The 23,373-nt window shown below is 34.9% G+C and overlaps 1 long non-coding RNA gene across 1 annotated transcript; it reads right to left on the bottom strand.

Annotated features, from left to right (window-relative positions):
• Positions 1-6,527: 6,527 nt before the first annotated feature.
• On the bottom strand, positions 6,528-23,146 carry LOC118767191. The gene is made up of 3 exons (XR_005003095.1): positions 23,136-23,146; positions 12,286-12,290; positions 6,528-6,719 (listed from the first exon to the last, which is right to left on the bottom strand). It is a non-coding gene; the product is annotated as an uncharacterized LOC118767191 (long non-coding RNA).
• Between the last annotated feature and the right edge of the window lie 227 nt (positions 23,147-23,373).

Genomic DNA, 23,373 nt, shown 5'->3' with positions numbered 1-23,373 from the left:
TCAATTTAAGACTTTGCTTCCACGCCCTTACCTTTGGCTCCAGTTCCAGCAGTGACTCTGCTATTAGTGCAAGGTCATCAGCATAGAGGAGCAGCCTGTCTTGAATTCCTCTGTTATTGCCTGGAGGACTATAATGAATAAGAGGGGGCTGAGGACTGATCTTAGGTTGACCCTTACCCCTACCCAATATTCTTCACTGTACTCGTTGCCAACCGTCACCTTACTGTACATGGCTTGTACAGCTCTCAATAAACATTCATCCATCTCTAGTCTCCTCATTGACCACCAGATAGGGGATCGGAGGACACTGTCAATGAAAGCCAGGTACAGAGTTTTATCTTGGACTAGCTATTTCTCCTGCATCTGTCTTATCAGAAATATAGCATCAGTGGTGCTTTCCCCTGGCACGAACCGAAACTGCATCACATCTAGACTACCTCTCTCCCTAATTACGTGGGCTATGACCCTCTCCGTGACCTTCATTACCTGATCCAACAACTTGATACCTCTGTAATTATTTGTATCTAATGCGTCACCTTTACCTTTGTTAGCAGTTGACTATGGTGCTGCTACACCAGTCATTGGGTATGACTCCTTCATGTATCACCTGGTTGACTAGGCTATAGCCGACACCGCTAGATAGTTTGAGCATCTCTGTGGTGATTCCTGATTGTCCGGGTGCTTTCCCTGTCTTCATACCCTTAATTGCTTTACCTACCAAGGCACTGTCAATTTAGATAGATAGCTGGTCCCTCTGTTGGGCCGGCATTCGGCAGACTCTCTTTCTCACATTCATTCACTTTATTTAGCAAACTTTCATAATGGCGTCTCCAAACCTGTCTCTTTGCAGCTTCGTTTGAAGCAAGTGAACCGTCACCCATGAGGACACATTTCTCTCCTAGGACATCGTGATTCTCTCTCACACACTGTTTGGCAACAGGAAAATACTTCAAGTCTTTGGTCATCACGGCACAGAACATTGACAAATTTTTCCTTATCTGCTTCCCCTCTGGCCAAATAAACCTATCTCCTAGCTTCCCTTTTGGCAGTCTGATACAATTCCCTGCTATCACCGGTCTTCCAGTCCTTCAAAGCCTGTTTCTTTTCCTTACTAGCCCTGTCAACAACATTGTTCACCACCATGTTACCTTGGGTTGAGAGGAGACTTTGCACCATCCACAGATCTGGTCACTAGCCCTCAAAAGGTTGTCCTGTAGAAAACTCCAGTTGTCTTCCACAGCTTTGAGTAATATGTCTCTCAATCTCTTTTTGCAGGATCCTTAAGCTTCCAGACCCTTCTCCGCCATTCTAGTCATCTTCTGGGCATCCATTTAGCCTTGATCCTGAAGTCGCTAACTACTAATCTATATTGTGGGGTACATTCTTCACCTGGGAAGGTTTGGGCATTTACAAGTAGTCGTCTTTCCTGTTTCCTAGTGAGGATGTAGTCAATTTGACTAGTGTGTCTACCAGATTGGTAGGTGACTAAATGGCCCTGAATATGCTAATCGATTACCATTTAGTAATTATGATACTTCTACAATTGAAGATAATTTTAATAAATAATGAATTTATGTATTGTGGCATTTGATACTTGTCAATTGTCTACATTGTTCACATAAATGCCAGTACCTGGCAGAGGTGGTTTCTAGCAGTAAGAGAAGCTTAAGAATAAATAAATGGAAATTTGTCGGCAGAACAAAGTTAGTAACCCCTTACACTCTCAGTGTTGTGATGAGAGCCAAGGTACCCTCTTGTGAGGAATGGACTGAACCGAGAGTGTATATAGTTTGTGTTATTTCATAGTGAAGTTCTAGAGTGTGGGTTGGTTTGTTTATTTGGAATATTTGTTGGTTCTTGAGAGATAGTTATGTTGTTATTGCTGCTGCATTATCTTATTTTATCACACTGGTACCACATATTTCAGGCCATTATCGCAATAGTGGTGGTACTACTATATTGGATACAAACCATGTTACAGCATCTGGCGACAAAAGGCTTGAAGATCACGTAGCATGTAATTCACCTGCAAACTAAGCATTAAATTCTTTCTTACCAGATTGTCAGTCTTCTGAAATTCCCTTGTCCATGTTATTTCCTCTGCAGCCATCCACACATTTTATTCAAGATCAACTACGTCAATCTTACCAGTTTTGAAGGCACACCTCTTGTCTCAGAAGGAATGCAAAAGGCAAGGATACAGCCCCCTTTATCCAGCCAAATTGTTCAAATAAAACATGGGAAAAAAAACCCCTAACACCCACTACTATTCCTGTGAATTAGTAAGCTGTAAACTATATCAAACTGAGCCCACATCATCATCTTTAACATGTCTCACAGCTAGAACCCTTTTACTAAATATTTTAGCCAATCATTTATCTCCAGAATGGCAGCTTCTAGATGGAATCACATTCTCATCAGACATTAATTTACACAAGTTGAAAAAAGACATCATCTACATTCACATTAACAGTTTAGGAAAGCCTGCAGATGTTCTCTTGCTCGCACTTTATATTAATACAAATAAGAATTTCTAAGAAGGTACATAGCCAAAAATTTTATAGGAGGAAATAATGTCAACTATATTGACCCACTCCTTATCTAGTGTTTTATTTCATTGCCCACAGAAACAGAGAAATGTGAAGTGTGTTGACAATGCTAACTAATCCTTTCATGACTTAAATTTTAATAGGTAAACTGTTTCATTAAATCTCTAGTGCCAGTTTAGCATACAGTAAACGTGGCCATTTACAATTTAGTATGCTATCTGTTGCCAATTCTAGAGCATAGCTCTAACCCTAACATAAACCATAACAAGGCGTGCACACAATAAAAACAGAAACAAAACCAAATAAAGAGTAAATTAAATTTAATGCAGGATATTACAATTTGTGATGCAAATGCAAAGTACACAAGAATTATGCAACAGGTGTGTATCCCACCACCTGTTTTCAGCGTAACAAAAATCCTAATCCTAAACCCTAACACCAGGTGTACGTATTCTTTACTTTCACCTTTATATATATATATATATCACCCGTAAACATAAATCCGAAAAAAGAAGCCCACTCTAAGTTATAGAACAGTATATATTAAAGTTAGATAAGGCCGATTTATGGGATTGCCTTGGGTTTCACGTCCGTTCCCTACAAATATATAACAGACTCGAGATGTTTTCAGGTTTACATATATATGTTTATCAAGTTCAAAATATGCCAGTTACAGGTGGGTCGATAAAACGAGTACAAGTTATGACCTGGAAATCTACAGCAACAGGAATTGGCCTATGCCAGAAGAATAATGAACCAAAGTTAATATAATTACGGTGCTAGTGCAGTGCACTCAATTATCCTGTTTGTTTACAAAGCAAATGATTCGGATGTTCACGAATAAAATTTTATCAAAGTAAATGATACGAGTCCACGTGTATAAAATATTAAGAACATGTGGATACATGCGAAGAAAATAAAACAATATTCACATCAGTTTAGTTATTTCGTGTTGCATATACGTTCGTTACCCACATTGTTTGTTTACAGTTTTCAAACGAACGTTAGTACGTCACAAAAGCGCTTTCTACGTCACACTAATAGAATGCAGTCAAGTTTTACACATGAAAACAAACAATCTGATTGGTTAGAATTCGCAGTTTTAATCTACGATTAAAGTCATAAAATAGATTTTTCTCAAATAAACTAGATCCAACATGTGTCTTGTTTTGCTAGACTCTATCGGCATACGAAGTTTCAAATTATTTAGTTAAGTAGAAAGATCTGTGGTCCTGGCTTCAGAATAGAAAAGATCCCAATTTCTTTAACTCTATTGGGTCTTTTCTATTTATTTTATCGACATCGAAATGGAGAGAGACTTGGTCCATCGCTAGTTAGATTTGAACTTGCAATATAGCGAGCTGCATCAAAAATTTTCAGTGTACTATATCCGAAACTAAATATTTTGCTCACTCCATTTCAATACCCAAATATGGGAATCTCTATTCAGTCATACATGCTGTGCACACTGAATGTAGCTCCCGTTCAGTTCTTCTAAATATTGGTTCTTGAGCAATATAAACAACTGTATTTAATACGCCATGCTATATGTATTGTATATTGTGTGACCTTAGCGCGTATTTATTGAAATATCAGTCATTTTTAGAGCTAAATTTGCCAATAATGAAAAAGAAAATATTGTAACATATTTTGAATGACACCCTGTTCTTATAATACAAGGATTTCTGCTATCATGGAAGTATAAGCGCATGCTTGAAACATACGCATAAATAATATTGATGCATCTTCCAGATATATAGCTAAAGGGCATAATAAGAATGACGTTATATATTAGTATTTCACGTGTGATCTTGTAATTGTGACCAATGGATTAATTTTGTGATGTTCAGTTTCCAATTTCATTAAACTTATTTCCACATATATTGCTTGAGTTCGTACATTGTAATCAATAAATAAAGGATTTCAAATTCTAACATATATTAAACGAAGTATATTACAATGACAAATATATTACTGAATTTGTGGATATAAATCTCTAATATCAAGTGAAACTTCGTATTGTTCGTAAGAAACCTACAGGGAAGTCATTATTGCCCGGTTGTAGATTTGTATAAATGTGGTATCGCAATATTGAAATGGAATTCAGCAAAGATCATGTCGACCGGGAGCAGATTAAGAATTGAAGCATTTACATCATTAGTCATATATTACCAGCTAATATCGGTTCATTGCGAAGGCTTTCTTAACGTAGCTCAATGAGCAACTGCCACAGGAAGTTACTTTATTGTCTACCTTTTAACCTCAACCATATATAATGACCCTTTGAATGAGCAAATCTACAGAATGTTTATCTCGAATGGCTGGATGAATAAATTCATAATTTAGCGAAAACTGTTTCGTCTGTGTGGGACCAAGTTGTCTTAATCCCTTATTCAAAGTAATAAACAGCTCATAACAAACTCTGTTGTTAATAATGAAATTTAAATGAAAACAGCCATGTTGTTACTTTTTGAAAAAAAAAACAAATAACATAATAAAAACAAAATACAGCAAAGTTGTTGTAATTATTTAATTAACCTCACGGTTAATGAGGAAATTAATCTTGCTGAGCAAGAATAATTGTCAGCAGACAACAGGCCCTGTAGTGATATGAACGCCTTTGTGACTCACAAAATCATTTTGTGAATCCAATACTTTATAATGAAATTTAACTCAGAGGTTAAATTTTGATGGTGAGACTGTTAAAACATGGAAATGTAGAAGCAGAGAGACACAGAGGGGATGATGTGAAAGAGAGAGGGAGAGAGAGAAGTAAACAAAAATATAGAGAGACAAAGAGAGGGAGGGCGAGAGACAAATAGATAGTCAGGCATCCGGTTAGACAGAGACTTATATTGATAGAGGGATGCAGAGAAAGATAGAGAAAAAGTGAGAGAAGAACATAAGGTTTAAATTGTTAATATCGTAAACTAACACGGCGAAATGTTTGATTTACTCCAAACTTCCATTATCTCTAATGGCTTGCATAGAAAATTGTGTTTGCTGACTAACTACTTGTGCCTTTTATCAGTTTATACCTGTTACATCCACATCCATTAAATACTATCTGTAGAGAGAGGGAGACGTATAAAGAGAAAGAAACGGAAAGATTCAGAGAGAGAGAGAGAGAGAAGAGAATAATTGAATATAATATCAGTATAGTCACATTTTCACTGAATATTGATAACTACCAGTCACTTCCTTTCAATATATTTCAAATTGTTATTGTGAACAATTCCACAGTCATATCACCAATGGAAGATCTCCTAGAATCATTAATGTTTGTGAGAAATGTCTACGTAATTAATAGAATATAACACACATACATAAATACATATATACGTACATATATACACGCGTGTGTGTATGTGTGGGTGAATTTATATATATATATATATATATATATATATATATATATATATATATATATATATATAACATAATATATATATATATATATATATACATAGAGGGAGAGTGTATGCATGTGTGTATATATATGCATGATTTATGTAGGTATAGTCCTCTTGCATTCAGAATACGGACGCCATAGCATAGTCAAGATTTTCTTTGCAAATTGAAAGCCTATTAACGAAGAACTTCCATAATACAGTTAACATTTACCAATGAAATATTGATTTCAGAGATTTATTGGAGCACAATTTTCAGGCTTGCCTTCAACTACAAAATAGCAGCGACTATTGTCGAGTGGATTGGCGTAATCATTAAGAGTGTCGACTAAGATTTCTGCAGTTTTTAGCATTAACGCTTTATAGTTTGTCTCCAAATTCCACCAATGCCAATTTTGCTTGAAATTCTTTGGGATTCATTAAAAAACACGTGACAAACACATATTCTTATATTCATAATTTTATGGATGGAGTGATTCACTGCGATCAGCGGACTAGACATCGGAAACGGACGTTATTGTGGTGAATAAAAGAGAAAGAACATATGTGATCATTGAGATAACATGTTCCGGTGTCAACAAGATCAATGTGAAAGAAGATAAAAATAAACAACTATGACGATTTGAAATGGGAAATACGATGATTGTAGTCAAAGAAGAGAGTAGACGGGATACCAATAGTAATTTGTGCACTTGGAAGTATTAGCACTCAATTACCAACATGACTGAAAAAGATCAGTGCAAATGTGAAGGTAGAATACCTAAAAAATCGACATCGCTTGGAACTGCAATAATTCTTTGCAGGGTTCTTGAAGCATGACCAGTAAACAAGTGTCACCGTAATCTGCTGGCTGTGGATAGCTGACACTTTACAACATACCCATGCAAATAAGCTGTGAAATTTCATATAATAATTCTAATATCTTCTAGTAATTATCTGCTGTTCGGTAAAAGAAACTTTTTATTCAACATGTTACTCGATCTTCTAGAAATACTAGCGAAATCTGATTGAAATTACTGTGCGAGGTTGCAATATTTGGGTCTGGCTTGTCCTGGGTCTAAACTTTACCAAATATAGCCACATTGAAGGATACTTAAATTATAGATATATCTACAAAGATCGTAATGGACCATTCGACGTTTTCTTCTCAAACCAAAATATCATTTCTCGCTGTCATCTCACCATAAAAATCCCTACATCACAAACAACAACAGCCACAATTACTTCAAAAACAATAAGGAATAATATATGAGGTCGTGTAATGAAGTTTAAGATACAGAACACTATTTCGTTTACACAGCTGGACAGCATTTAGTTATAGGTATATTCAATTACGTTTGACCTGGGAGTAAACAATGTGGAAATATACATTAGGTATTAAATATAATACGTTAGTGTTAAATATGGTTCGGATAAACCATATAAATATAGATGGGATAATCACGCTATTTGATTGTAGGAATACTCAGCCTTTGAGGACCTATGGACATGCAGTAAAAACACGAGCAACAACAATGAGGGTTATATTACAAGATGTTGTTCTGAACACTCCTTAAAATTCGGAATCACGATAATTGGAATATTTTCTCATTGTTATTGTGTTTTTGCTCTGTGTCCATAAATCCGTAAAAGCTGAGTATCCCTGCAATCAAATTGTGCGTTGAAAAATAGCTTCTCTTATCTTGGATGCTTCATTATGTCGATAAGAATCACACGCGTTGGTTCTATTTCATTTCTTACGTTATTAGCAATCGACTAGTTAAATAGTTAACCAATTAACTAATGGAGTGTTTGGTTTTCGTTTGGTCAAGCAACCAATCACATTCGTCTGAGTCCTGTCATCGCCATTCGTGGCCTCATCAATGATATGCACTCACGGGAGATGCAAATGTGTCTTTGAAATTGACGCAGTTGATTAGTTTATCAGCTAATTAACTACTGTTAATAAAAGAAATGAAATGGTACCAGTGCATGTGTGTCTTATTCGTAAAATGACCCTCTTAGCATACATAATTCATCATATATCAGTTTGATCAGAGATGAAAGGGCGCTTAGCGGCATCAGAAATAAGATTATTGAATGCCACAATATATAATGGAGTCCTAAGTACCTAAGATAAATTTGCATAGCTAGAACACGGTAAAACCTAGGCCAGCACCATTACGCCTGACCCTCGGCGTTACAGCTGCAGCCGCGCAAAATTTGAAGAGGAAGTATCATACGGGTGTATAACAGTGCTAAAGTCTTCCACTCGCACAGAGACAGAGAGAATCTGATTAAATATAATATGATTGCAATGGATTGGTAATAAATTGAGCTGATTAAATACAGCTATATTGGTATGGATTGAGAATGGATTTAGAATATCTGAGTTAATATGTCATGGTTGTAATTTATTGATAAATGGATTGTCGAAGACTATAGAGAATTTGACTAAATATAATATCATTGTAATGGAGTGTTAGTGAATTGGGCTGATTAAATACTGTTATATTGCTATGGATTGCGGATGGATTGAGAGGATCTGATATAATATAGCTTGGCTGAAATACATTCGTAATGGATTGACACGAACATTGGCGTATTTGAGACAATAAATCAAAACTGCAAGTTAATGAATCGTCGGTGCACTTTACTATTATATTGTGCGTTCTAAAGAGAACTCAGCCCTTTGGATGCAATTCTGTTTAATGTTCATAATAAACATAACCATATATGAGAAGTAGAATGATTCTCACAGAATGTCATCCTACACGTTTTTACTTAAATTAGAAAAACACAAATATATTGGAAGCACAAAAGTACAAATCTGTTTGATAATTTATCATCGATTGCCTTGTGAAATTAAGTAATATATTTAGCAGATTTTTTTTACGATTTCTGATGGATAGTAAAAGCAGTAGACTATACGTAGTGTCAAAACATTGCTAGGCTTGAACTGGCGGGATAGTTACAGTGCCGGGTAGGATAGGTAGCGGCATTTCGTCCGTCTTCATGTTCTGAGTACAAATTTCACTGCGATCACTTTTCCTTTACATCGTTTCGGTGTTGATAAAATAGTACCGATTGAGCACTGAACTCGATGTAATCGACACAACCCGTCGCTCAAACTATGTTTGTAAATATACATGCTAAATTTAACAGTTTTCATAAAAGTACAAGAAAACACAGTATTCTATTCAAAAATATATGTACAGTAGAACTTCGCAATACGAGTGTCCCTTTATACGAGTAATTTGCTGTACAAGCCGAAACTCGTGCGAACTTTTGTTTTGAACTACGAGCAGAAATCTGCAGTACGAGCACACAAATCGTCCCATTTTTAAGGCAATTCGGTTAATAAAACCAGATTACATATTTCTTTTACATTCTCTGTTTCATAATCGTCATAGTATTTGTAATTATCCCTTTATTGTTTTAAAACCCATAAAAATTATTACTGAGTGCTTGGGGGAGAGCTGGAACGGATTAATTGTATATGGGGTGAATTGATTTGCAAAACGAGTAAAACGGAACACGAGTTCGATCATGGAACGAATTAAACTCGTAATGCGAGGTATTACTGCACTTTAAAACTTCAAAAATATCAACCAGCTTATGGCTTGGAGATAACAGTTAAATCGAAGTAACTCTCATCACCTACCACGGCCTTCACACGAAACGAACCCGTGCTTATGTGTTCCTCACTGTCTGTGGAAATATTTTCGAATACCACTTTGAACATGGACACCATCTTTGCCTAGGTGGTACAGGCAGAGTGGTTGGTGTCTTCATCAACCACGTCCCAAACGTTACAAACCAGAATTTGTCAGCTTTTTCCTGAACGCTCACTGATATTCTATATACTAGTGGCAGTGACGTTTGACCGTATGCGACTACCGGATGTCTGCCATTAAACAGTCGGGGTATACTGAAATCACGGGATCAGGCCTCTGTAGCAGACGCGTCTTATCTGCCAGCGATATAAATGTATGGGTTCATATGTGCTTTTACTCCTTTCAGATTAAATAACGATATAAATGTATGTCTTCATCTGTGATCTTTACTCCTCTCAGAGTAAATATCGAAGAATTCGGCGCTCTAACACTGCTTCTGCATTTGGTTAGATATAAAGATTGCCATTTGGAATAAATACTGACTCTATAATTATATATATATATGTATATATATATATATATATATATATATATATATATATATATATATATTATATATATATGTATATATATATATATATATATATATATATATGTGTGTGTGTGTGTGTGTGTGTGTGTGTGTGTGTTATATATTCCTATATACATACATCGAAAAAAGAAATTGTAGACTTACACACACGCACATAGAGACGAAGAGATGCATTACAGCGAGATAAATTTTTGTTCAAATTATGGAAATGAAGTATATAAGTAAACATATATATTATTTAAAGCTTTAAATTTGAAAATGTCGATAATAATATGTTTGTAGCTCCACCTATCCAGAAATATGTAAGGTAAGTACTTCGTGCACTAATTGCCCTGAGGGAGTTTAGAATGATTCATACAGGATCGATAATATTTTCTAAAAGAGAAAGTGATTTTCTTCCTCCCTAAGGATTTTTCAAGCAATATATTCAAGGCACAATTGATGGAATACAAAGAATATGGGATGGAACTATCACGAACTGGCATTGTGGTTTTCTGAATAACATAAAAACGTTACAACTTTAACAAATACACGTTGGTAATAATGTAGCATAATTTTTGTAGCATACATGTTCAGAGTTTATACTACAAAGATATAGGAATTTGGACGTGGTGTCCTCAATATATATATATACAAGCATATATAAATATGTGTTTATATATCTGTGTGTATATATATATGTATATATGCATTTGTAAATATGTATACACACACACACTCATATAAACGTTATGTGTCTGCATGTGTATGTCCATAGACGCATCCATTTATGTAGTTATCCGATTGTCTTTCTGTAACTGCATTTATATCCACCACGACTATATTTATATTGTTATGCTTCTAGCTATATATATACACACACACAAACACACACGCGTACACACATGCACACAAACACACGCAAATATAGTGTATATCTTAATATATATACATATATATGTGTCTTTATGCAAGTTTACACTTCTTTTGGCTGTAGTTTATATATATATGTTAGTGGATACACATTTGTTGAAGTATTGCCTATGTCATCATATATGTTTATGGCTATGAAGTAAACAACTTATAGATGTACATCGATTATACACAATTAAACAAAAATATACACGCATAGATACATAGACGCATACAAACATACATATATATGTGTGTGTATATATGTATATACACACACAAAATAAATACGAATTTATATGCATGTATATATATATGTATATAATACCTATATATATATATATATATATATATATATATAATATATATATATATATATATATATATATATATACATATATATATATATTTATATACGTATATGTATGCATATATCTATCTATATTTCTATCTTTCATGCTATCAATATATCTACCAATATACCCATCTATCTACACAACTATATATCTATCCATCTAACTATCCATCCATCTATCTATCTATCTATCTATCTATATATCTATCTATCTATCTATCTATCTATCTATCTTTCTATAAATATATATATGAGTCTGTGTATATATATGTGTGTGTGTGTGTTAGTGCTTGTGTATGTGAGTGTGTGAGTGAGTGTGTGCGCGTGCATGAGTTTGTGCGTGTGTGCGTGTGCGTATAAAATTCAAAGCATTCTTTAAAGTTTTTTGCCTAGAAGAATCTATCAAATGTATTGATTATTTCCGACATGTATCCTCGTGTGTGTGAACCATAATTCTGAAACCTCATGCAGGCACACATGTGGATCTATTCAGGAAAGATAATGAAGCTCCAGATGCAAATGAACTGCTCACTGACTGGCACTCCCACACAATCGCCAGTTTGTTTATGCATGTCCCTTGTGTGCGTGTCTAGTACATAATGATATATGTATAAGTGCATGATCGTGTGAGTGTGTTTTTGTATGTATGCATGTACGTAGGAATGTATTTAAGTGTAGAGTGAGGGAGAGAGAAATAAATGAAGAAAGAATGGAAATAAGAAAGAAAGAAAGAAAAAATAAGGAAACTAGTACAATGTATATTAGATATCCTTTATCCTTTATCGTTTAATAATATCAGTTATTAAGCTGCGGCCATGCTAGGGTACCACCTCAAATAATCTTTAGTCAAATGAATCAAGTCCAGTATTTATGTGTTTTAAGCACCTGATACTTACGCTATGGGTCACTTAACCGAATCTTTGTTTCCTTCATCAGTCAATAAGCTAAATATCATCGTGGTTTCGCGATGTATATATCTATACGAGTGGCTTCTTTCAGTTTCTGTGTTCCAATACGTGCAGTGGAACTGAACACGGAACCATGTTGTTTGGGAAGCAAAAATCATTACCAGAAGGCCTCGTCTGTGGATCAATACGTGAATTCGCACATGCATAATACTTTTATGTATCCATTTCACTGTCGAAAACAAAGAAATTTATACTTTTAATTCAAAAAAATGGTATCGCACTTTTTGCTGTTGAATTTTCGGTCGTATGTCTCTTCATGTAAATGATTGCTGTTCAGCAAAATACAGCAACAGAGTTTCTTTACTTGTCTCAATCTTTCAGCTGCATCTATGCAGGGGCGCCGGTAGCTAATACAAGTGGTTCTAGTTTCAAACATCGCGTTGATCAAAATAATTGGAGTAAAGGCAGAACTAAACGATAAATGGTCTTTCTTTCGGTCCCTTTCTCTTTCTGCCTTCCATCTCTCTCTCTCTCTATTTCTCTCTCTCTCTGTATATATATATATATATATATATATATATATATATATATATATATATTATATATATATATATATACATACACACACACACGTACACCCACACAGAGTGGAAGGCGAGGTGAAATGCACATATCTTTATACAAAATTAAGTCCCGACAGTTTAATAATATTTAGACTGTAGTCATTAATTTTTAAAGACTTTTCTCAGTTAATTATATTTTATTTTTAAAAAATTTTTTAAAGACATCAAGGAATTGCATGTATATATATATGTGTATTGTATGTGCATGTTTTTGACCATGTGTCTATGTTTGTGTACGCATAACAGTATCATTCATGACTGGACCATGCTCATAAGCACGCGACCGTTAACTACCACATGCACACGAACGCATTCACACGTACTTACACATTAGTCGTTTCATCTTTGTATACATAGACTTTCCCAGACGTCATAATAATAAATCAAATAATAAAACGTTTCGCGTTGCCTCCCGAATATATTAAATCATAAAATATATAGTGGGAATACAAGATTTTTAATAAAATATTTAATGAATTATATAATTATTATATAGTTAATGCAGTTTACAAAATATGTAGTAAAATGGTGTAACATGCGCGTATATATTCTTTGTTCATCATGGATATATTCAGTAATGTTTCTATGAGAACTCGTGAATGTACATAAGTGTGTGCGTGTGTGTGTGTGTGTTCGTGTATTTTACATATATATATATATATATGTGTGTGTGTGTGTGTGTGTGTGTGTGTATGTTTTGTGTGTGTATATATATATATATATATACACAGACACACACAAATACATATAAATGTGTATGTGTTAGTGTATTTGTGTGGGTATGTGTTTATGTGCATGCGCGTGCGTGCGTGCGTGTGCCCCCGTGTGTGTGTGTGTGTGTGCATATCCTTTAGCTTCTAAATTTTTGCTCTGGACACACGTGCGCGTACACACACATGCACACACACACACACACACACACATGTATTTATTTACTTAGGAGAGAAAAACCTGTCTATAGTAAACATAGGAAATATTGCTAACTTGAGAGGGTGAGTTATTTGGAAGACTTTAACAGAAACTCGCTTATTTTCAACACATTTATATTGATAAACCTGTTACATGTTTTACTCTATAGTTACACACAAACACATCTAAAATGTTCATCATAGAATTAGAGCGAGCGTGAAGAAGATAATCGCTATGATTTCAATGTAGTCACTATAACTTGCTCCGCTCTGAGGTTAATTTCAAACAACTAATGCGGCATGCTCTTCATGCAAATATTTACAGGAGAATTCGAGAACAGTTTTGGCTTCATACCAATGACGTCTTCTTAAGAACATCACCTAGGCATAATCTTAACTTTGGGTTGTCACCTAGAAATAAGTTTTATTGTTTCACAATAGCTCATTGTATTTAACATGAAACATCGTCTTTGCTCATTTCACCTAAAGATATTAAACGAAAGAGCAATACATCCTCTACTTCCATGCAAAATACATAACATATTCCCCGTCTTTGCATTTGGAGAGTTTTCTTATTACTGTTCAAATGATTCTTTTGAAAATTATACACACAGTCTTTGCTCATGCCTCTATTATCCACCTTGGGAAGAGTTATCTTTAAGGAAAGTTGATTCACATATTCAAATTACAAACCTTACAAACAGCTATGTTTATAGAGGTATTCATGCGATTCTGTAGTTTCATCGAATGCATTAACCTCACTTGAAATCTACATACTTTCTCAATGCAGTAATGACCACCATATACACGAGGGTGTTCCGTTGATCGCATGAACTGAAACATTCGTTGATGTAGCTGACGGAGGGCTATTTGGTATGATAAGCATAGTAAAAGACACTGTATTCTTCACATCTCTTACCAATATCTTTCAAAAGGTGATAAGAGATGGTTTTACAAGATAAGGACAGAGTCATCACCAGATCTCGTGGGTGTTTTTGCTTTTTATTTTCGTTAAGAAAGTGTTCCCGTTCACCTCATTCCCCACTTAATACTACTTGAACCACAAATTTCGTTTCAGAAATATCCCATGTATATAACTAACATGAGTACGTGTGAAGAAATAAAATTTACATGTACTGGCTTTAATATACGGTATATAGCCTCTCTCTTGTCCACATTGACCATATAGAATCTATCTCATAGATGAACGACAACTCCAAAGACTTCGTCTTTAATTCAATGGGTGAAAATGCGTTTGATTCATTAACAGTAAAACAGCAACAAGAGTAAATATATGTCAATGTAGCAATCAAATTCCTATATATTTACATCGTTATCCATCTACAAACAGGTTCTCTTAAATCTCTAGGTAGCAGAATGGCAGGTGTAAGATTTTATATGCTCACATCAATGAACTTAGCTCTATGATGTAGGTAAGGTACGCATACACACATATATACAAAGACATATTCATATGAATTTATAAATGTGTATGTATGCAAGATTGGATTTGTATGCATATATGTATTTCTGTGCGTGTTTATGTATGTATATATCATATACATACATACATATATATATATATATATATATATATATATATATATATATAATATATATATATATATATATATATATATATATATATATACATACATACATACATACATACATACATACATACATACATACATACATACATATATACATGCATACATACATACATACACACACATACACACTCACACACACACACACACACACACATATATATATATATATCTATATATACATAAATGTAAAACAAAGAAAATGAGTACTCAACACCGCATTGGTGGCCATAACACTTTATTTGCGTATTAAGTCTATCATTGGTTTTATGTTAAGAAAAATATCTTACTATCTTAACAATTTTTCAAGCCGATCGCATAGAGGAATGGTGTTCATCTTATCATATTACTGCTCCTAAATGTGGTCGTCACTATGTGCCAAATTGGCGGCGAACTTCCGGCATCTAAACAAGGAAGATTGACTTGGTGAAACAGATGAGCTATTGGGATAGGCTTTAAAAACTGAAACTCTACTACCTGAAGAGCAGGTGAGAAATGTATGCAGTGATATACATATAGAAAATCCTATACCAACCGCAGAAGTGGACGGCACTGTATAGTACCAAAGTTCCTGTCTTTTACATAGATAAGAATGCAGTATTGCAACTGCTTAGGTTTCAGGGGACCACACCGGTATAGCATCCTGCCAAGGAACCCAGTATATCTGCAGGGTGTAGTTGTGGAACCATTGAAAAAGTAACCTGAAAAATTTCCCTCTGAAGCACCAGATGAAACCGCGTCGCAACAGGAGGCACAATGAAGAGCAACTGAACCCAACTCACTTCTTCACAAAAACTGTACAGAAAAGAATCCCGGAAAAACACTGAAAAGCGGTGCTCCAGCATTGCTCCAGCATGGCTCCAGCTTTTGATTGAAACCGGTGAGAGATTAAAAGAATTACATTATAGTGGAAGCGCTATAAGTAGCATTGAATGAAATATACTATGTAGAATCACTCGAACCTTGAATGACAAACACTGCAGAAATGACTTCGAGAGAAAAATATCTTCCATTCTATATAAATATGTATATTGACACAGACGCACACACACACACATATACATATATATGTGTGTTTGTGCATGTGTGTATATATATATGCACAAGTATATGTACATATATGCACATATATATACATGTGGAGGTGCAATGGCCCAGTGGTTAGGGCCATGGACTCGCGGTCGGAGGATCGCGGTTTCGATTCCCAGACCGGGTGTTGTGAGTGTTTATTGAGCGAAAACACCTATAAGCTCCACGAGGGTCCGGCAGGGGATGGTGGTGATCCCTGCTGTACTCTTTCACCACAACTTTCTCTCACTCTTTCTTCTGTTGGCCTGCTCGCTTAGCCAGCGGGGTGGCGTCGTTCGAAGGCTAAAACTATGCGAACGCATTGTGACCAGCGATGTGTAGCAACATCTGATGGTCTGGTCGGTCACATGATCACGTGATATATATATGTATATATGTATGGATACATAAATATATGTATGTACATGTACATAAATATATATGCATGTTTACATGCAAGTATATATATATATATATATATATATATATATATATAAATAGATAGATAAATATATATATAGATAGACAGATAGATAGAAAGATAGATAGATAAATAGATAGATAGATAGATGTATGTATTGCGTAGATGAGTGTGGGGGCGTGTGTGTGTAATTATATGCATATATACTTGGACGTATTTTGAATGTAATTTTGTAATGACACTTAGACGATTGTAACGCTGTATGATAAGTTGTCTGAGTACCGTTCGTTCTTGTATGGAATGATGACTTCCTTCACTTCGATAATTCTTTAAACTACTAAATCAAACTATTGTGTAAAAAGTTAATAACACGGAATTTGATTTGTCATGATCAGCCTCAGGCTTAGCCAATCGCATGAGGGTCTTCTTACTTGCATGATAAGAACATCACTTCAAGGGAAATTGCTAGATACGTGCATTTCTCAATCGAATTTAATAACGTAGTTTAAATATCGCCGTAGAAACCACGAACACCCAACAGGAATTCTCTTTAAGACGGTCCTCCTAAAGGCAATACTTTATTTCTTTCCATATCTGTTAGTCTTATCGAAGAGTATATTCCTTTTCTAAATAACGATATTTTTCAATATGTTAACGAAATTCCATTTACTCATCAACTCGGTAAGACATTTTAGTCAAATTGACATTATTTATCACAGTGGAATTTCATATTGTATATATATATATATACATATATATATATATATATTAAAAAATACAGTCGCACAACCACACACACACATCATATATGTTTTTGTATTTATGTACATGTGTATAAGTGTTTATGTATGTGTATGTATGTATATGTATATATATATATATATGTGTGTGTGTGTGTGTGTGTGTGCGTGTGTATACATAATAATAAATGCATAAATACATATAGATATGCACATACATACATACGTACATACATGAATACATGCATACATACATCCGTACATTCATAGCTACATATATATTGTTGTCCTGGTGAGAGGACATGTAATCTGTTCAAGTATACATCAATGGAGAGTTTAAAATCATATATTATAAGAAGCAATTGCTATCTCTCCCTCCCTGCAACACTCTCTCCCCTTCTTTCTCTCTTTCTCTCTGCCACACGCTCACAATATATGCATATGCGCGCGCGTGTGTGTATACATATACATTGCCTTTATCGTTCATTATCATTATTTTTTGTTGTTGTTTCAGTCACCAGACTGCAGCCATTCCGTCTTGAAGAGTATTCCGTGGAATGAAGCGATCCTAGTACTTATCTGTTTAAAGCCTGGTACACATTCTATTGGTAATTTTGCTGAACCGCTAAATTACAATGACGCTAACACACCGACACCGGTTCTCAATTGGGGGGAGACAAACACAAACACAAATACACACACACGCGCACATATATATATATAAAATTAAATTTAGGGTAAAAATTGATATTTATGAATTAGAACAAGTGGTCCAGCATATTAAAGAAAGAATCCGAAGATTAAAATATTTATATATACCAATTAAGGACTGAACACGAAAAGTGGACAGTCAACATGCTAGATATAGACGTCAAATCGCCATTCTCCACAAAAAGTCTATGTTCTCAGATCAAACTCAACACAAAACCAAAGCAATAAACAAGTGAAAAATATACGAAATAAATATTTACCCATATTTCGGTATCGTGTTGGCATTTAGTATAGCAAATTGCATTTTATATGGGACCATGCTGATGATGGTTGCACTTTTCCTTGCAGAAAATAACAACCGAAACTAAATTAGTACATGGGTAAATATTTATTTCGTATATTTTTCACTTGTTTATTGCTTTGGTTTTGTGTTGAGTTTGATCTGAGAACATAGAATTTTTGTGGAGAATGGCGATTTGACGTCTATATCTAGCATGTTGACTGTCCACTTTTCGTGTTCAGTCCTTAATTGGTATATATAAATATTTTAATCTTCGGATTCTTTCTTTAATATGCTAGACGACTTGTTCTAATTGATAAATATCAATTTTTACCCTAAATTTAATTTTATATAAATATTTGTTCTCTAACCGATAAATTAACTGCTGCTAACTATTAGCTTGCAGGCTAGTTTTCCCGGGTCTCATCGCGCCAAAAGTAGAGACATTTGAAATATATATTTCAAATGTAATACGCCGTACTCCATGCACGCGATATTTCGGTATCGTGTTGGCATTTAGTATAGCAAATTGCATTTTATATGGGACCATGCTGATGATAGTTGCACTTTTCCTTGCGGAAAATAACAGCCGAAACTAAATTAGTACATGGGTAAATATTTATTTCGTATATTTTTCACTTGTTTATTGCTTTGGTTTTGTGTTGAGTTTGATCTGAGAACATAGACTTTTTGTGGAGAATGGCGATTTGACGTCTACATCTAGCATGTTGACTGTCCACTTTTCGTGTTCAGTCCTTAATTTGTATATATATATATATATATATATATATATATATTATATATATATATATATATATATATAATATATATATATATATATATATATATATATATATATATATATATATATATATGGCTGTGTGGTAAGATGTCACTTCCCAATCACATGGTCCCAAGTACAGTCCCACTGCTTGGCATCTTCAGCAAGTTTTTGTGTTATACTACAGCATTTGGCTGGCCAAAGCCTTGTGAGTGAATTCGGTGAATGGAAAACGAAAGAAGTCCATCATATATATACGTAAACATCTGTATGTGTGTGTGTTTGTGTCTATATTTGTTCGCCACCACAACTTCACAACCTGGATTGTTGCGTTTACGGCCCCGTACCTTAGGGCTTTGGCAAAAGAACAGTTAAAGAAATACCAGGTTTTAAAAAAATTAGTCCTGTGGTCGATTTCTTCGACTAAAACACTTAAAGGCGGTGCTCCACATGGCCGCAATCAAAAGACTGAAGCAAGTTGTCCGTGTGACATGAATCTCTAAACATTATTAATTGCTGAGAGTGATTTTATTTATATGTAAATTATGGAGATGTTCGCGCACGAACTGAAATCGTGTGCTGAAAAGCCTCTTTTACTCTATTTTCAAAGAATACTGTGAGTCGGAGCACTGAAGGTTTCAAGGAGGGGTTCCTTTGACAGGGCATGTTTGCGTAGTAGTAGTAATAGTAATAGTAGTAATAGTAGTAGTAGTAGTAGTAGTAGTAGTAGTAGTAGCTGTTATTTTTGTAATAGTAGTGGAGGTGTTAGCATCAGCAGTCGTAGTAAGTGTGGCAGCCGTGATGGCGATGGATATCGAATGACAGCTAATAACTGACCGATATATTTTTTTCTTTTTCTTTTACTTTTAGCAGGCGAAAGATTTTTATCTTTGTCAAATATAAAAAAAAACATTTAAAAAGCCTTGTTGTTTACAATATTCAAATGAGAATGTTCAAATGCGACAAAATACTCGTATTTAATCAGAGAACAAGTCGCAGTTTCGAGCGAGGAAAATTCTGACACCATGAGGCAGATAAAAGTTTAATTGAAGTTGACAGTGTTCGTCTGTTTCTCACTGACTGGTTTATGTCTTCCACATTTCAGTTGCTATTGTTGCTACCAATTCGCCAGACGTTCTCTTTCTCTTGCTACTTGCCTCTTTGCCGTCTTTTATGAAGTTAAAACTTTTATTTTTGACAAGAGCTGAAGTCTCATAATAATTAACGCTAAGCATCACGATACAGATTCAAACAATTGGAGCAGGCAAGTACCATGGCAATATTTATGGAAAATATTTACAAACATCAGAATATGTTAAATATAATTTGATTCAAGCACACATACACACACACACACAAACACACACACACACAAACACACACACACACAAACACACACACACACACAACCACACACACACACAAACACACACATGCTAGACACGTGATATTTTTTACACACCTTTACAAATCCATGAAAAATCAATGTGTTCCAAATTATATTGATGAATAAAATCTTCAAGGGAGTCAGCTAATTTTAATTATTGGATTCAAAACGTAGCACAGGGCCAGCAATTCTATGGGAGGGATAAATCAGTTACGTTGGTCATAGTATTCAACTGGCACTTATTTGACCGACACTGAAGGGCTGATAGACAATATCGATCTCGGCTGATATATGAATATTAATTATTAAACGTATGTACATAGGCGCAGTAGTGGCTGTGTGGCAAGAAGCTTGCTAAACAACACATGGTTCCGAGTAGCACCTTGGGCAAGTATCTTCTATTATAGCCTCGGGTCAACCAAAGCCTTGTGAGTGGATTTGGTAGACGGAAACTGAAAGAAGCCCGTCGTATATATATATATATATTATATATATATATTATATATATATATATATATATATATATATATATATACTTATGTGTGTGTGTGTATGTGTGTGTATGTGTATGTATGTATGTTTGTGTGTGCACGCATGTCTGTATGTTTGTGTCTGTCCCCACCCATCATCGCTTGACAACCGATGTTGGTGGGCTTACAAAGAATAAGTCCTGGGGTCGATTTGCTCGACTAAAGATGGTCAAATGACTGAAAGAAGTGAAACATATACCAAGCAACTTTGTGCCAGAATACATGGTTTATGATTGATAGTGCAAAATTACACTTCTCCGATTGATAGACGTCACCATTTCTGGAACAATCAATGCAGAAGGATGAGAGTTTCATAATGAACTAAATGATTAATTTAATTGTGTGACCTTATGTCTCTCTGGCTGTGTAGATGTCACCATCAGAGTTAGGAAGACGCGGGGGATGCACGAACCACAATATACGACTCTACTTCTGACGCCGCATTAATCTTTGCCACTGCATCATGAAATCTAAACATCTATATATATAAAACTGTAGTTGTGTGAGTGTCTGTCCCCTTCGATTTAGATTCCTAACTATTCCCACATTTTGCGGTGCAGTTTAACCAAATTAGGGTATCTTATAGTCGTGATTCATATCGAGCCCGTCTGAGTATTAGCGCGCGTCAACGATGAGTCTACGATTTTAAAAATAATTTAACATCATTTTTTATTCCATTTTAATGCATAATTTTTCGTGTGTCGATGGCGGCGGAGTTGGTGTCCATGGTCACACCTACACCTGTTTGCTTCTCCCCCTTCTTTCCTCCCTCGTGAAGCTGTGGGGAAGGGAGTGTAAGGAAATCAACGTCGTAAAGCGTTGTCAAGGAAACCAGCGTTCTTCTAGAACAACGACTTCATGGCTTGAAGACACCAAAACAGAAATGGCTAAGAAAGCCCGAATTGGCATCTATAAGGGAAGTAACTCTCTAAAAATGCTTATGTAGTTATTTCCCTTACAAACCCGAGCAACGCCGGGCGATACTGCTAGTGGTTTAATGAAATACATGTATTGACTCTAATAGCATATTTGTCCGTAAAAGTTCTACGATGCTCCTAAATATGTAAACAACAAGACTCTTTTTAAATGGTTGTATATTTGAAAAAGATAAAATTCTTTCGCCTTCAAAAACTTTACAAATAATTGCTTTACAAATAATAGCTATTTTACTTGCTTACGAGTTGGGTATATGTAAATGCTGGAAATATGAAAACATCACCTGATTTTACACCACAGTGGATTAAAACGTGTCGTTTTGTGTGCATAGCGATTAAATAGTTTGCTGTGTGGTTTTCTGACAACCTAACATCCCAAATATTTCATTAATTATAGTTTGATAAGTTTGAAAATATGTCTTGTTATATTCTGTTACACTGCTTCTTAGCTTCAGTCGATTCAAAAATCAACCTCTCACTGAAATCTGTGACTTATCTTTACATTTTTCGACTGAATCAGAATAAACATACAGTTAAACCATCCATAAGCTTTGCTAGAAAATGGTTGTATGACATTACCTTATTGAATCACACAACCTTCACACAAGCACGTGGGGAAACAGCTTTTGTAAAGCACATGCGTACCTTGGAGGCACCATTAATCATTTACTATTAACATAGGGACGAAATTAGTATATGTAACAAGGAGTTTTACTGGAAGTGAAAATTTCGATGCATCATATATGTAGGGATTAAAGATTCAGGTTTTAATAAGGATAGTTATCCAGGGAATAATATTTTCGTGAAGGCTTCACTTGCTGAGCCAAGCAGTAACAACACAAAATCAGTATATTTTCTTAAAAAGTATTAAAGGTATCCGATAATGTATTTCTAGATTCTTTATGTCTGACACAATAATAGGTTGTTTAGTGTAGGAATCTATTTTGATTATAAATCAGTCCGTTAAACAACAACGATCTACAAAGTCTAAAATTGATATTATTGCTTATAATTTCAAACAGCGAAAACGTATACTTATGTCCCGCTGGGAAATTGCGTCTCCTAACGCACGGAGAAG

The sequence above is a fragment of the Octopus sinensis genome, linkage group LG19 (assembly GCF_006345805.1).
Source record: "Octopus sinensis linkage group LG19, ASM634580v1, whole genome shotgun sequence".
NCBI classification, from domain to species: Eukaryota; Metazoa; Mollusca; class Cephalopoda; order Octopoda; family Octopodidae; genus Octopus; species Octopus sinensis.
The sequence above is the reverse complement of the archived record's forward strand: the minus strand, read 5'-3'. Positions and strand labels throughout refer to the sequence as shown.